Source organism: Marmota flaviventris, chromosome 1 (genome assembly GCF_047511675.1).
Source record: "Marmota flaviventris isolate mMarFla1 chromosome 1, mMarFla1.hap1, whole genome shotgun sequence".
Lineage (NCBI taxonomy): Eukaryota > Metazoa > Chordata > Mammalia > Rodentia > Sciuridae > Marmota > Marmota flaviventris.
The window spans coordinates 10579071-10595569 of record NC_092498.1 but is presented as its reverse complement, the minus strand read 5'-3'; positions in this window follow the sequence as shown (position 1 = coordinate 10595569).

Genomic DNA, 16499 nt, shown 5'->3' with positions numbered 1-16499 from the left:
ACCATAATACATAGGCTACTTTTTTTTTCATCTTTCACCTCTCCTACTTCACCAAATATCTGGGACCTCGAAGGAAGAATCAACAGTTGCTGCCTGGTTTCTGCAGCTTTTCTCCTATTTTTGCATCAGCTGAGCAAGGCTTTTAATGAATTTACTAAACTCAATGTATTCTTCTCAGGTCTCATTTTCTTTTCCTATCTTCATTATTTGACAATGTTGACCATATTGTTTCAAATACTACTTATTCTTCTGTCCTTTCTAGATTGATTTCACCTGGTTTCTTTCTATGTTTCCAGTTCACCTTCTTAATGTTTTTGAAAGCCATTGACACTCTGCCAAATTTTATGATGTTTAAAATTATTTCCACTGTGATTTTTTTCTGTGCTCCCCACATATATTCAAATAAGGCAATAGCAGTCAATAAAATAGAATTATAATTAAAACTCTAAAATAATATTCTTGGTACTTGTCACATTCTTTATTGATCTCCAATAATCTTTGTCTTTTTCTTTTTTAAATTTTCTTAATACACTTTTATCTTTGTCCTTTTCTATCCTTAATCCTATACCAATTGTATACAATTGATGGCTAAGTTTTATGGATTCTGCTTCCTAAGCATTTTCCTACTGGTTTTCTACTCCTTTTATATCCATACTCTCCTTGTCTTCTCTGTAAAATAGTTCCCTATCACATCTCTCTCTTTTTTTTTCTTTCCAACATATCCTTTCCATCTACCTTCTCGGTTGTAGCCATGTTTTTAACACCTAAATATGCTCATTTTACCCCTCTGCTTCTAAAGCTTTTATATGTGTTCATGCCATTTGCAGAAAATGTCTATTTTGTAACCAGCAAATAATACCTTTTACAATTTGGTCCTCACCTGAGATTTCAGGCTATATGTATGTGTGTATAAGAAGATTTAGACACCTTTTACATACATGACCATGAATTTAGTTTTATTGGGCTTAAGTACCCCGGCAAGACAGATTCAAAGAACAACAAGTTCTTTGAGTCGTAGAATACTAGGGCAAATACAATCCAGACAAAGCACTAACACTCAGAGAGGTAACCTGAGTTATCAAGTGCATGAAATTTGTTACTGTTAGAACAGGAACAAAAACTTCCTGTTATACATTTGGAATGGTTAGTCTCCTACCAGGCAATGTGAATACATCCTACAAATCTGTAGACCATAACATCATTTCATTGATATAGACTTTCTAGGCAATGGAAACTACAAACTATATTGATCTGCTTGTTGTTGCGTAGAAACTGCGAGTTCTGTTTTGTTATTAGCCTTCCATGCCCATTCCATGTAGGGAATCTCTGCAGATAAAAGTCTCATGGGTGGCAGAATTTTTTTTCTTTTCTTGGACTTTATTATATTTTGATTGACATGTGCTAATTGTACATATTAATAGATTTTGTGTGATATTTTGACACATGCATACTGCCCATGTGCTGATCAATCAAGGAACATGGTACTTCTCTCTTCTTATCATTTCTTTATCTCTAAAACTACCAAACACCTCACTTGAAGATCTTTGTAAAATATATAATAGGTCATTGTGAATCATAGTAATCCCACAGTGCTGAGGAACATCAGAATTTTAATAGAAAACAAGGGATTTGTGTGAGTATTATTTCATATCAAGATACTGGATATTGATCATACTTAACATATTATATGAAAACTAATGATAGAGAAATTCATGCTAATTTTAAAACACTTTAATATTAATACAGAACTATTGTTTATTAAAACATAACTATTGTTTATCCCTTCTCACTGTTCTCCCCCAGCAAATGACATTATCTTCTCAAGAGAGAATCACCATAAGTTGTTATGTACTTTTGGGGGGGATGGTACCAGGGATTGAACTCAGGGGCACTTGACCACTGAGCCACATCCCCAGCCCTATTTTAATTAAAGACAGGGTCTCACTGAGTTGCTTAGTGCCTCACTTTTGCTGAGGCTGGCCTTTAACTGGTGATCCTCCTGCTTCAGCTTCCAGAGAGGCTAGAATTACAGTTGTATCATGGCGCTCCACTGTTACACACATTTAAAAGGTGTTTGTCATGGCTTCCCATATAATAGTTAAGGATTATTTGGTTGTACTGACATAGAAAACCCAAACTTGGCCAAGTCCATTGGATATGAAAAAAACTGAGGACTTCCACCATTCTTTGGATTCAATAATAGAAATAAGCATCACTTAAAGGTTTCATAATAATATTATGAGTGATTTCTTATCTGAAATGGGTTTGGGGAGGTCCATATCCTTGTTCCCTTGGCATGGTCATGGCATACGGCCAGTAAAATTTGCTGGTCTTATTTGAAACAATATAATCCCATGTTTAAAGTTATTCATGTGGGGCTGGGGATGTGGCTCAAGCGGTAGCGCAATCGCCTGGCATGCGTGCGGCCAGGGTTCGATCCTCAGCACCACATACAAACAAAGATGTTGTGTCCGCCGAGAATTAAAAAATAGATATTAAAAAATTCTCTCTCTCTCTCTCTCCCCCACTCTTTCTTAAAAAAAAAATAAAGTTATTCATGTAATAATCTGATGCCAAGATCAGAGATTAACTACTTATTCTCATGACAATCAAAAATAGTTCTGTTGACCACATATCATCTTTTTAAGCATTTAACATGTACACACACACATACACACAAAATTGAGTCTCTTCCCATACTTCCTTCTTTGTGGAGGTGAGATACCAGAATCATTGTGCTTTGGACACTGGAATGTGCTATTAAATTTGGTTAACAAAGCACTAAGTGTTAAAAGGTTCATTCTTTTGAAACAGTTAATAACTGATGAGCATACTCCTCAAAGTGCTATTTTCTGTGCATGGATTATGCATTTTGGAAGTCATTGCTTTTCAATTAAAAATTCTAAATTAACTCGTATCATAGCCATTATTGAGGGAGATGACCACCTGCCACCCCCATATGTTGGCTTTAATTATGAATATTTCCATTTGAAAGTCACAAAACCTACCTGATCCTCTATTCTGTATAAGATCAAGCAAGAAGGACCAAAATTTCATGAAATATTTTAAAGGAACTATCTTATTATGAAGACCTTCACATCAGAAAAAATGAAAGATGATTTGTGGAAAAAATTAATGTCAGAGACCTAGCAGATGGCTCATAATAAGGGATTGGTTAATCTAGTTACACAATGCTTCAGTGGTCTTTCACAACTAATAATGCTTTATAATTATTTTTTTTTTCAGTTCCTGCTCATAACACAGTAGCTCTATTGTGGATTTTAATTTTTGTTTGTTTGGTTTTTGTGTAATTCTTTTTATCTTTTCTTCTCTCTGCTCCTTCCCTGTCTGTCTTGTCCTCCTTCCCTCTCTCCCTCCTTTCTTTGCATCCTTCCTTCCTTCCTACTTTGCATGTTATACCAAACAAACACTATTCACTACAAGTTATTTTTAGGCAAAAATTTTTTGGGGAATTTTGTAGTTCTCTCTTGACTTTCAGGTTCCCTATCAGCAGCTATCAGTTTCTTTCTAATTTATTCCACAGAAAGCATTAGTACACTCGTTTTATGTTCCAGACACTTTATGGTTGCTGGAGATACAAATCACATTAGAACATAGCCCTGTCTCTCAATGCCCTTTCAGTGAAGGGCTAGGAACAGATGTGTCAACATATGGTAATTGTCAAGATAGGGGTACAAGTGAACAATATAGTCATCACTAGTGTGAAGAACTTACCCACCTAGAAATAACAGGGGATATTATTTGTGTTGGAAATGTATGGGCAATAACTTGAAAATACTTAAGAATTTGGTAGGAAGGGCCATCATGGTGGAGATGGTGGGGGTGCTAGAAGAAGTGTAATTTCCTGTGGTTGACAGGTACTCCTCTGGGTAGCTCACCTCTGTCCCATTTTGTAAGAAATCACTGTCATTTTTCATGACCTAAATGTTATCTGAGAAACTTTTCTTTTCTGCCTTAAGTGTGTTTTTATTTACAATGTCTTTCTCTGAAAACTAAAAGTGTTCTTAAGAAAAAAAATGTTTCAAGAGTTAAAGAAAATGACATTTATAAAACTTACTAAAGACTACATATTTTGTTTATGCAATTTTATTTAATCCTTTCTATGGTATTTTTAGGGAGATTTTATTTAATCCTTTCTATGGTATTTTTACAAATGACTGAACTAAGAGGGAGTCATGCAAGTAAGAGATTTTTCAGAAATTAAAATTAAATTTCTATACTGCTTTCCTGAAACAGAAGAAGAGGCAGCACATAACCTTTGGCCTTCTGCTTTTGTGGTTCTCTCATTCTTATTAGAATTCATCTGAACTTCCTCATTCCATTTTTTTATTTATTATATCTCCCATCTGTCAATCAAGTCGCTACCCTATATTTTAAGGGTATATATATATATATATTTTGATCAATGCATTTTCTGTATGAAGTCTTTTCTGATTACTCATGACAAAATTTCCAAAATATTATCACCCCTATGAGTTTCTAAATGATTTGTTTCACCTGCCTAGTAATACTTATCAGAACCCCAATTGTGAATTCTAATCTCAAAAGCTAAAAACACAAACAAACAACAACAACAACAAAACCCCCAACCTTTTTCTATCTGACTACTGTCAGTGTTTTCTGCACACTCTCAGCACACAGCTTTCCTTCTTCCTGGAGCTAGAGAAGCTATGGCTATAAAGTTGTGGCTTTGATCTCCTGACTCGGTTAAGACAGGGGCCCTGCCTAGACACAGCACTTTGCAGACAGTCTCTGTGGGAATATCAGCTGATCCTAGGAGCAATCTTGGTTGCCATTTCTAACATTCAAGTGCAGGGCAAACTTCTTGGTTTCCTCTTATGTTAACTTATGCTCACATCTTTGTCCCACTCTCTAAAACTACAATATTCCCCTACTTGTACTAATCAGTAAACCACGGGATCTGAGCTTCTACTTGACCTAATGTTTCTACATTGCAATGTGTATATACTTGAGAAATCCCCACTGCCATCTGTAAACTCCACATGCCTTCTTGCTTATCCATCTCTAGCTATTTGTCTTGTTTCAGGGTCATATGAGTCAAGTATTGCATCAGGAGCAGTTCAAAGTTAGGAAATAAAAATTTGATTATTCTAGGCACATATGGTTTTAAGAGGGCTGTAACTGAAATGACGGTCACAGGGTCACAGCTACACCGAGGGCTGCTATGATACTGCTGCACATGCTTGCTGCATTGACTGGACTCTGGTCATAGCACAAAAAAATTTATGGCGGTATATTGTTCTGCAGCTTATACAGGAAAGCAGTCTTGTTTTTCTTTCCCTATTTTGCTAGGGAGAGAGTGTTTCAGAAATCCTACTTTGGCATTTCAAATAAATGACGGAACAGAGAGCCATGATTGGTGATCTTCTAGTTGACCAAATATGTCCTTTAAAATCGGACATTCTATAAAGGAATGAGTTTGCAGACCCAATAATACAACCGTGAGATGGTCCTTGTTTACCGCCCTGGTAGTAAACCCTGTCAGAGAAAAAAAGACAAAAGTGAAAGGCATAATGTTCACTCTGTTCTTTAAGACCCATATAATACTGAGAGCTCCCTTTGCTTCTATTTTGAGTAAACCTAGATTTTCCTAGGAAGCCACAATCATGCTAAGTGAAATAAGGCAGTCCCCAAAAGTCAAAGGTCGAATGTCTTCTCTGATATGCAGAAGCTAATCCAAAATAAGGGGGCAAGGGAGAAAAAAAGAGAGAGAAAGGGAAAAAAAAGGAAGTGGGAATTTCATCAAATAGAGGAAAGATATATCTGTAGAGTAGACAAAGGGGACTGACAGGGAGGAAGGAGGGCCAGGAAGAGGGAAGACTGGTGGCATAACCTCAGGAACTTTCCTATATACATGCATGAAGATAGCTCAGTGAATCAAGGACATCCACAAGACAATAATTAAAAAAAATCTATAAATAAATAGCAGAAAGATCAGTAGAGAAGAGGGAGAGGGAGGGGGAAGTGCTAGGGACTAAATTAGAGCAAATTATATTCCATGTTTTTGTGAGTATGTCAAAATGTATCCTAATGTTTTATGTATCTTTTAAAAAATCAATAAAAACAAAAAAAAAATTAAAAAGATTTTGTAGTGAAGAAAGAACATCATGTAAATGGAACTATAGAGTACCTTGCCTTTCTCATTTGATTTCTTTCAGACACATTTAATGTATTGGAGATACATCCTTGAATCTGTTTATTTTCACTGCTGAATATTAGCCTATTACCTGAATATTCGATTTTTTTTTATTCATTCAGTAGTTGAAGAACATTTGGGCAGTTTCTAGTTTCTTCTGATCATGAATAAAACTGCTATAAATATTTGCACTAGATTTTGAGTAGATGCCTATTTTCACCTTTTTGGATAAGTTTCTAGGAAAAAATAGCTGCATTAAAATATTTGCTGGCATATGGCAGAATACATCTCTGTGAAATACTGTCACTTTTTTTTTTTCCAATTAACTATACCATCTTGAATTTCTGTCAGCAATGTATGAAAATTTCAGTTGCCTTATGTCCTTGTTAGCACACACTTAATTTAAGCTAATGTGGTCTGTGTAGAGTTCAATCCTATTGCCATTTTAATTTTCATTGTCCTAAGGATTAATGTTGGTAAGCATATTTTTTCATCTACTTATTTATATATTTATTTTTATCTGTATACTCTCTTCTGTGAAGTTTCTGTTAATTTTTTTAATTTTTTGCTCATTTTTAAGTTGGGCTCTATGCTTTTATTAAATTTTAAAGCTTCTCTATATTCTAGACACAATTTATTTATAAGAAATGCCATTTGTAAGTACTTTCTTCCAGTCTGGGTAGTCTCTTCTTACTAAGAATACTTTAGATGCAACAGAATTAAAATCTATATCACAGTTCAAATGTATTGTTTCTTTTGTTTTGTGCTTTTTGTATCTTGTGTCTTTCCTCTAAAAGATTTGTAGTTTGAGATCTTATATTTAACTCTATGACGGAAACTTTGAGTTTTTTTAATCTGGTACACGTTAGGATCTTTGCTTACATAGTAGCTATATATTTTTTTTGTTGTTTGTTTGTTTGTTGTTGTTGTTGTTCTTTTCCTGTTTGAGAATTCCAAGATTCTTCCATGGTTTCTTATCATTCATTTAATGTTGGAAAATTCTTGTCCCCAAACTCTTTAAATCTTTCTTCCTTTTCCCCTCTCTCTATCTTTTGGGACTCTAGTTATGGATCATTTGATACTTTTCACAATTCTTGGGTACTTCATTGTGTTTGTGATATTTCTTTGTCCGTTTGTTTTGTTTGTGTTTTTTCTATTCTTTGTGCTTCAATTTGAATTATACCCAGTAGTCATTGTTAAGATTCATTAATACTTTACTCAGTTGTATTCAGTCTGCTGAAAAGTTATATATATATATATATATATATATATATATAATACATGTATTTGTGTATGTGTATATGTACTTATATAATATTGTTAAGTATTTTTCATATATTTATGTATATACTGATTTCTATGCATATATATTATATATAATTACTAGTGAAGCTGACTTCAATGGTTTTCATCACTCCTATAAAATTTCCTGTCTCTTCATGCATGGTGTCTACCTATTACACTTGATCTTTTAAATATTGATGATAATAATTACAATCCCAGTTTAATAGTTTTAACAATTGGGCCATCTCTGGCTCTAGTTCTGTGAACTCCTTTGTCTCTTGATGATAGCAGGCAGAACCAACCATAACATATATTGCTATTTTCCTCGTTCTTTTTTTAATGCTGTGTTGAAGACACATGTTGGGGACAGTGATAAAACCTTAGCTATAACATTTGTGCCTGGGAAATGTTGCTCCTTCTGTGGACTCAGGCCATTTGTGTGATGGCTTAGCCAGGGGAGGCATGAGCTTGGCTGGTTTGGGATGGGTTTTGTTGTTGCTATAGTTGTCTTTGGTGCAAACAGTTTTTAAATTACTCCATCTTTGGGCACTTGGTTCTGTGTTTCTGTGTGAGACTTGGAGAATGAGAGGGTGTTGCTGAGGGTTCTGCTCCAGCCTCAGTGCAGTGTTCTTTCTTCCTCCTCCTACTCTACTCCTTTTGCTTGTTGTCTGATGCGAGGCTCATGGAGTGGCAGGCCCTGCACACCTTAGCTCCAGTGCTGAGCCTTTCTCAGTGCTGCTGCTTAAACCTGTTTTAGCTAATCTCAATGGTTTATCTGTCAAAACTCAAATAAGTGGTGCAGGGGGGTTTCCTGATGTGTCTGCTGGGCTCCACACCCCTGATAAATCAGCTAACCAACAGTGCTTAGGTTCTGGAGTCAGACTCTGGTCTGTCCAACTGTAGCAGATTTCTTGTGCTTTTCTAAGTCACCATTTCCAAGCAGGTCTTTTGATTTTCTCCCAGCAGTGGGTGCCTTTTTCTTCTAGCTTTCTATCAGTGATGGCAAAACTTTCCCTGGGATTATGGATGGATGCATATGATGCCCTTCCAAGTTCTCAACTTCTCCTTCTCCTTCTGCAGTGTTGTACCTTTGTTAGGCTCTGAAGGTCTTTGCTTCATAGGAGAGCAAAGTCTGGCAAAAGGAGACTTTCCCATTTCTCCTACGCTGCCCCCCAATCTCTCTTGTGAGGACCCGTGAAAGTCCATGAGAAAGGCTGTGTTTGAAACTCCCTCTTATTCTTGGGCTTCCAGAGATTCCACAAAGTCACAATAAATTGTCCTGAGCCTCTAAGACTATGGTTTAAAAAAAAAAAAAAAAAAAAAAAAAATATATATATATATATATATATATATATATATAGAGAGAGAGAGAGAGAGAGAGAGAGAGAGAGAGAGAGAGAGATTGTGTATATATATATCTATTATATATCTATATATCATATATATTATATATGTATGTACATATATAATATATATGATATATCTATATCTATATATATTTTCATTTTCTTTTCCTTTTATGATTTCTACCTCTTGTGCCAGGCACAATTTATGTACCCAGCTCTCCCAGGAATGTTTCAATACCTTTTGGAATTCAGTTCATCTGGTTGTTGCATAAACTTAACTCTGATAGGCTCAAGAAAGTTGTGGTTTTGCAAATTCATTGTATCTAACTACTTAGTGTTTCTGATTATAAGATTAATAACAGTTTAACTCTTGTTTTCTTTCCATGTAACTTGATTATTTTTCATAAAAGCTTTCAGGTTGTTTTTTAAAATTTATTTATTTTTATTATTTACATCATTTTTATAATAAAATGTCTCCTGGTGATTGGGCATTGGGTTCTTATTATCCTGTCTATTCTGCTTATGCTTTATGTTCTATACAATCTCTCCATTTAAACATGTTAATTTTTAACTGGTTTATTTGCTTGTTTTGTATTTACTGATTTTGCTTCAGTTTAGATAAAATTCAGTGGTCAATATTCATATTAAGTGGTCAATGTTCATATTCACCAATTCTTCACTCAATAATATCCAGTTGGTTGATAAGCCCACCAAAGGAAATCTTTGTCTTTGTGAGATATATATGTGTATATATTACATATATATATGTGTGTGTGTGTATGTGTATATATTTATACACACACATGTATATATATATATACATTTAAATATAAATTATGTATGTATATTTATATATATACATTTATAGATTTTTATATATTTTAATTACCAGCATAGCTGAGGTTTTTTTAAGTGTCAATCAGCCCTATGTAATTTCCCATCTCTTTGTGCCTGGTGCCTGTGTTTTGCGCTAGATCCTTATAAGGTAGGCAAGAGTGTCTTTGTATTTTAAAATGATTCTTCTCCACTTTCATTGATAATTATTTATGAAATCCCGATTAGCATTCTGGAATTCCTGAATTATCTTTTTAAAGAAAATCATATTCTTTAAATATGTTTTGAAATATTTTTTTTCTGTTTTATATTGCATTCTTTTGATTAATTTTTCAGCAATATACTTAAAATAATTCCTGGGATTCTTTTATTCTCTATTTTCTTTTGTTTTTAATGACATGATTTTTTTTTTGTAATCTTAGCATCTGCATATTTGAAAAACTGCAGCACACAAACATATTCGGCTGTGGCCTTTATATGCCAGGAGGTAGTGACATGTATATTGGTCACTGTTAAGTGAAAATAGCAAGTTGCAGAGCAGTGTATATATTTCATTCTATCGGAGTGAATAAAATTGATACATGTGTTCATATCTGCATAGAGCATCTCATGGAGTGCAGAGGGAGCAAGGAAGAGCCAGTGATTCTGCAAGGGAAAGCTGAGGGGTATAGAGGTCAGATGGCTTACTTTGCACATCACACATATTTATTGTCTAAATATTTTACTGTGTGCAAATATTATATAGCCAAAAATAGCTGAAGGCAATATTACAAGAAGTATAATTCAGTGTTTGAATCTCTTAATGTATTTATGTGCCATTTCTGAAAATAAGTACTTCATTAAGTAACAGCAAGTGCCCAATATGTGTCTTAAATCATGTCTTACAGAAATATCTCTAGGAAGCACAGAGTCCCTATATTATAGTCAGGAACTGCTGGCCCAGATACGTGGTTCTCAACTCTGGATACAGACGAACATAACCTGGAGACAATTTTTTAAAATTCCAAGACAGATTCTGAAGTCACGTTTTCTGAGTGTGTTAGTTTTGTACATGCACCATGTATTAATTTTCCATTTTATTCAACATTTTCATATCTCTTCCCATTTTAGCATGTATCAGTAGAGAAAAAAAATAAAAAAACAAATATTAACAAATAATTAATACAGCTGGGCATGGTGGTGGCTGCCTGTAATCCCAGCACCTCAGGAGGCTGAGGCAAGAGGATTGCAAGTCCCGGCTAGGCTCAGCAATTTAGTGATACCTTGTCTCAAAATAAAAAATAAAAAGAAATAGTGTGTTACTGGCCTCTCCAACCACAGTTCCTTCTTTGTCCATTTCCTTCTTAGCCACAATCTCTGGGTAATGACCGTTTTTTGAATTAGTTGTGTCTTTTTTAAAAATAGTTTTATCAGCTAAGAATAAATTTTTTTATCTCCAAAAATATGGTAAGTTTTAACTTCTATAGAACCTCAGAAAAGAGGCTCTGCCACATTCTTTTATGCTCTCTATTTTTAATCTAATTTGTATTTGATTCATCATTTTTAGAAGTGCCTAGAACTATCTTAAACTTTGTATTGTGCTTTTGCATTCCACTGTATGAGGTTAGAATGACATATGTATCTTTTGATGAACATGTAGATCATTGGGGGGCTATTATTGTAAACAATGTTCTCATAAACTTTATTACAGAGTGATTCCGGTGTTCCTGTGCAGAATTTTCACTAGAATGTTATGTGGGGGTGGATTTGTATTTGGTCAACCCATTTCTTCAAAGAGACTGTTTCAGATACAATCCTGTGAGCAGTGATCCATATACCTACCATCTCTTGACACTGTGAGGTTATTTTTAAAACCCTCGACCATGCTGGTGGATGTTTAGTGGTACAATAATGCCCATGGATGTGCAAAACTAGATACAACACAATTCCAGATTGCTTCCAGCCCTGACCTGCTTATTTAGAGTGACCCCCAATTAGTTCATTAGTCTCCCATTACTACCATGTTGTAGGATAATTTCTTCATAATTGGTGCATTTTTAAAAGCATGTATTTTTGTTACTATAGTTGACTCTTTTATATACTTACAAGCCATTTGGATTTATTTTTTTGTACAATGTATACTTATGTTTTTGTCCCTGTTTCTATTAAGGTATATTCTGTGTTTTGCCTTCAGATTATTAGAAGTCCTTTACATATTATCGACACGCATCTTGTTTTATTGTATTATTATGTATATGTTCTCCAAATTGGGGACTTGCTTTTTCACTCACTTACCTATCTTTTGACAAATTTATGATCTTAATTTTCACTAAGTGAATGTACTAATGTTTTCATTTTTTTTTTTTTTTTGTACCTTAGACAATCCTTCCCTATCTCAAGATCATGAACGTGGACTCCTTTGTTGTCTTCCAGGGTCTTACATATTTCCTACAGTTTTTGTATACACAGATGACTCATCTTTGATAAATCTTTCTCAATTCTCAAAAGACATCCATGCCATCCCAGCTCTTGCCGATCTGTGTGAAGATCCTTCCACCACACAACTTTTCAAGGGTGAAGTTTTCGTCTTTACCTGAAGTCTACTGTCCCCAGAGATGGAGCAGCTCTACCCTGAGAGTAAATCCCTCTTGCAGCCCAGGTTAAATTGAAGAGACTCTTGTGAAGGGTTTCCCCACATAGGCAGGAACTCAGCATTGTCTCACGCTGTCCTCTTTGGTGAGGCCTCTAAAAGACAAGCCCAGTTTGCTGGGTGAGCTCTCTCCTGAGGGCAGAATTGTTTTGTTGTGTGGGTGTTTCCAGATGTCTTTTATGTATCATTTTCTCTTCTATCTTTGTCTGTAGATTCTTATTATCTTGTCAATCCTTGTGATGAATTTAAGTAAATAATTATATTTTAGCTGCATATTTTATTGTGTTGAGTAGAAAATTTGTTCTAAGTGTGACAGTTCATCTCATGTGTCAACTTGGAGAGGTGGCTTATTCATGTCTGAACACTAATCTAGGTGTGGCTGTGAAGGAAGGTATTTTGTAGATGTGGTTAAAAATCACATTCTTCCCCTTTTTTATATAGACATATAATTCAGGCTCTCCTCAAATGTTTGGTGACCCTTGTACAGCCACAGACTCTGCATGGTGCAAGGCTGTTGCATAACAGATCTCTGTGAACGGAGATCTCAATGCTGGGGTTAAGAGGCCATTATTCAGGGTTTCTACCATCACTTCAGACTGCACTAAAGCACATGAGGACCCTGTCATCACTTTCTAGAAGAAAGTCCATGAATTATTTTATTTGCAATTATTATTCCCACTGTATACAGACACTAAATATCTGATGTCTGGCTTTCTCCCCCTTCTATCCTTGTGGTCAAACTTCTCCAAGTTTATGCAAAGAAGTTAGCTCATCATTTGCTTCCATTTGTCAGAAGTAGCAACTTCTTTATTTTTTCTACTGATTTTTTTTCTACTTGTTATTTCATAAATTTACTGGAATTTCTTTTTTCTCCTCTCTTTTATATACATATATTTAAAATTAATTTTCCTATATAGAAATGAAGATTTAAAGGGAGAAAAGTTATCTATATTTTTCTAATTTTTTAAAAAAACCTACAAATAAAATAGTATTTATCATGCAGAATGGGATTTTTAAAAAATATATGCACATTTTAGAATGATTCATTCTAGGTAATTAGCATATGCATTTCTTTGTTAAACCTAGCATTTTCTTGTAAGAGCATTGAAAATCTTAGTGATTTTCAGAATAAAATACAATGTTATTAATAAATTATATGCACCATGTGATACAATACATCATTTGAAGTTATTTCTCCTGCAAAACTGAAATTTCGTATTGAAGTGTTGAGACACTTCACCTTTCCGAACATTGTGTCCTCCAGACTCATTGGTGTTGTCAAAACTGATACTTTTTTTTTAAAGGCTGAGAAGTATTCCACTTAGTGTATATATTGCATTTTCTTTATTTACTCATCCATTGATGAATACTTAGGTTGTTTTCAATTTTTGATTATTGTAAATAATGTTACAGTGAACAGTGGAATATAGATGTGTCTTAAATATGCTGATTTCATTTCTTTTTGATATATACCAAGTAATGGAACCGTATGGAGGTTCCATTTTTAGGATTTTTCAGAAGCTCCTTGCTATTTTTCATGTGATTATATCAAATTTTATTCCTGCCAATAGTGTTCAAAATGTCCCTTTTTCTCCACATCTTCACCATTACTTGTTATCTTTCACTGTTTTGGTATTAACCATCAGAGACATGAAAAAATGCTCAAAATCATTAGGGAAATGCAAATTAAAACCACAATGAGTAAATGCTGGATATAATAGAAGTTATGAGAATGGGCAATCTTGCATTGTTCCTCATCAAAGAGGGAAAGTTTTCAATTTTTTTGGCATTGAAGATGATGGCTATCTGAGAACTTGTCATGTGTGGTCATTATTATGTCAAGGAACATTTCTTCTATTACTTATTTGTTGAGAGTTTTTATCATGAAAGAATTTTGAATTTTGTCAAATGATTTTCTGCATCTATTGAGATGAATATAAGGTTTTTAACTTGCACTATGTTAAGTGTTATATAATGTTTATAAATTTGTATATGTCAAGTTTTTTTTTACATCTTTCGGATAAATTACACTTGATCATAGTGAATGATCTTTTCATTCCCTAAAAATTCAATTTACTTCTTTTTTTTGAGGATTACTTATATCTGGGATGTTGGTTTATATTTTTCTTCTCCTATTTATGTTCTTTTCCAGCTACGTTATAAGGGGAATGATATCCTCATAAGAGACTGGAATTATTTTTCTCCAATTTTTGGAAGAGTTAGAAGGATGTGTTAATTTTTCTTTAAACATTTTGTAGATTTGGGCAGAATTCTTCAAGTATTTGGTTTTTCTTTAGTGGGGGGGGGGGGCTTTTTGTTACTAATTCAGGCTCCTTACTTGTTATTGGTCAGTTCAGATTTTGTATTTAGAATTGATTCTTGATTGTTGTGTATGTCTGGGAATTTATCCCTTTCTTCTAGGCTATCTGATTTGTTGGTGTAAAATTCTTCATAGTAATTCTCTCATTATCCTTTGTATTTCTGTGCTATTGGATATAATATCCCCTCTATCATTTTTCATTTTAATCTTTTATTTTTTCCTTCATTATGCTAGCTAAAGATTTTTTTTTCCTATCCAGTTATCTTTTGAAAATCAACCTTGGCTTTGTTGATCTTTTCAATTTCTTTTTAATCTCTTTTTCATTTATTTCTGCTCTTATCCTATTATGTCCTTCCTTTGACGAATTTAGTTTTTATCCAGTAATTGATGTATCTCTATGGGCCAGCCAAGAGTTGGGATGGGTCTGACTCTGAGTCCACTTGGATAACTCTGGAGCCTGTGACCAGGGTCTGGCGTGGTTTTAGGGCTGTTGGTACCAGCATGTCACTGAGCAGGAGGAGAGCCCGTGTCTGTGGGTCTGGACTAAGGAAGGCATTTAACTCAAGGGCACTGGATCTGCCCCAGGGCTGGTTTTGACAGCTGGGGGTGACCCATAGCCTGGGTCCACTGGAGATGGCCTGGCAGTGGAGCTAGACTGGAGACTGAGTCTGCAGGTCAGGCCTGGAGGTTAAGGACACAGCTTGCATCTATGACTGGCCTGGACTCTGTGGTTTACTAAGGGTCTGCTTGGCACTGGGTTGTACAGGTGCAGACCCTGCTTTGGGGTCAGAAGTAAACTCCTCTGCTTACTTCACTTTTCTTCTCCACATGAAGGTTATGTTTTGTTTCTCTCTCCATGCCATGCTTTCTGGGATTTGGAGAGAGGCAGATGGGTAATGTAAAACTGTTTTCTTTTTTTTTTCTATCATCTTTATTGTGTTTTTCTTAACAGTTTGTTGTAGCCCAGTGCTATAGTTTACTTAGCTCTTAAGAAGGTATTTTTGGGCATGGATTGGCCTAGAAAGTCCATTCCATCCTCTTGCTGATGTCAGTCTCCTTGATATATTATGCTACTGAGTAATCAGTATCTTAATATGAAAACCAATTTGATATATTGAAATTTTGGTGAATAAGAATAGTTGCTTATTTTTAACAGGACCCAACATTAATGACTATGTTCCCGGATAACTGCCTTTTGCCTATGCTTTCAATTTTCATGTATTTCTGATTGCATACTCTGTTGTTAAAAGCCATGAGCTGTTAAAAAACAGTTGTATATGTTGCTATTTTCTTGCCTTTCCAGTTTCTGCTTCTTTAATTACATGATTAAACTTAATTATCTCTGATGAAGCTAATGTAGGCAGAAAAGAGGAAGAGAGTTGGTAAAGCTCCTACTATACAATTGATTAAACATAAACCCAGAGGTCATTATTAATTTTGATTGGACTGCTGAAAGAAGATATGCTGGAAGCATAGATTGTATTGAAATATGTACACTCATAAGAGAAAGACAAGCCAAAACTATGCCGCATGGAGGAACAGCTACATCAAATGGACAGCTTGAAGTTGTGCGGGGACTTCTGACCTGATTTACAAAATCAGAATCTCTTAATTCAGCCCTCTGTAATTTCACAGTCAGTACCATTAGGTTCCAAGTTATTCAGATATCCAAACTCAATTACAAACCTTCTAAATTGTTCACTAGGCATTCTTTATTTTTTTTTAAACATCAGAAATTTATTAGTTGCTCAAAACATTACATTGATCTTGACATATCATATATCATACATTTGATTCAAATGGGGTATGAATTCTTATTATTCCCACGTGTACAGATTGCAAGATCACATTGGTTATACAGCTACGTTTATGCATACTGACATACTAGTGTCTGTTGTATTCTGCTGC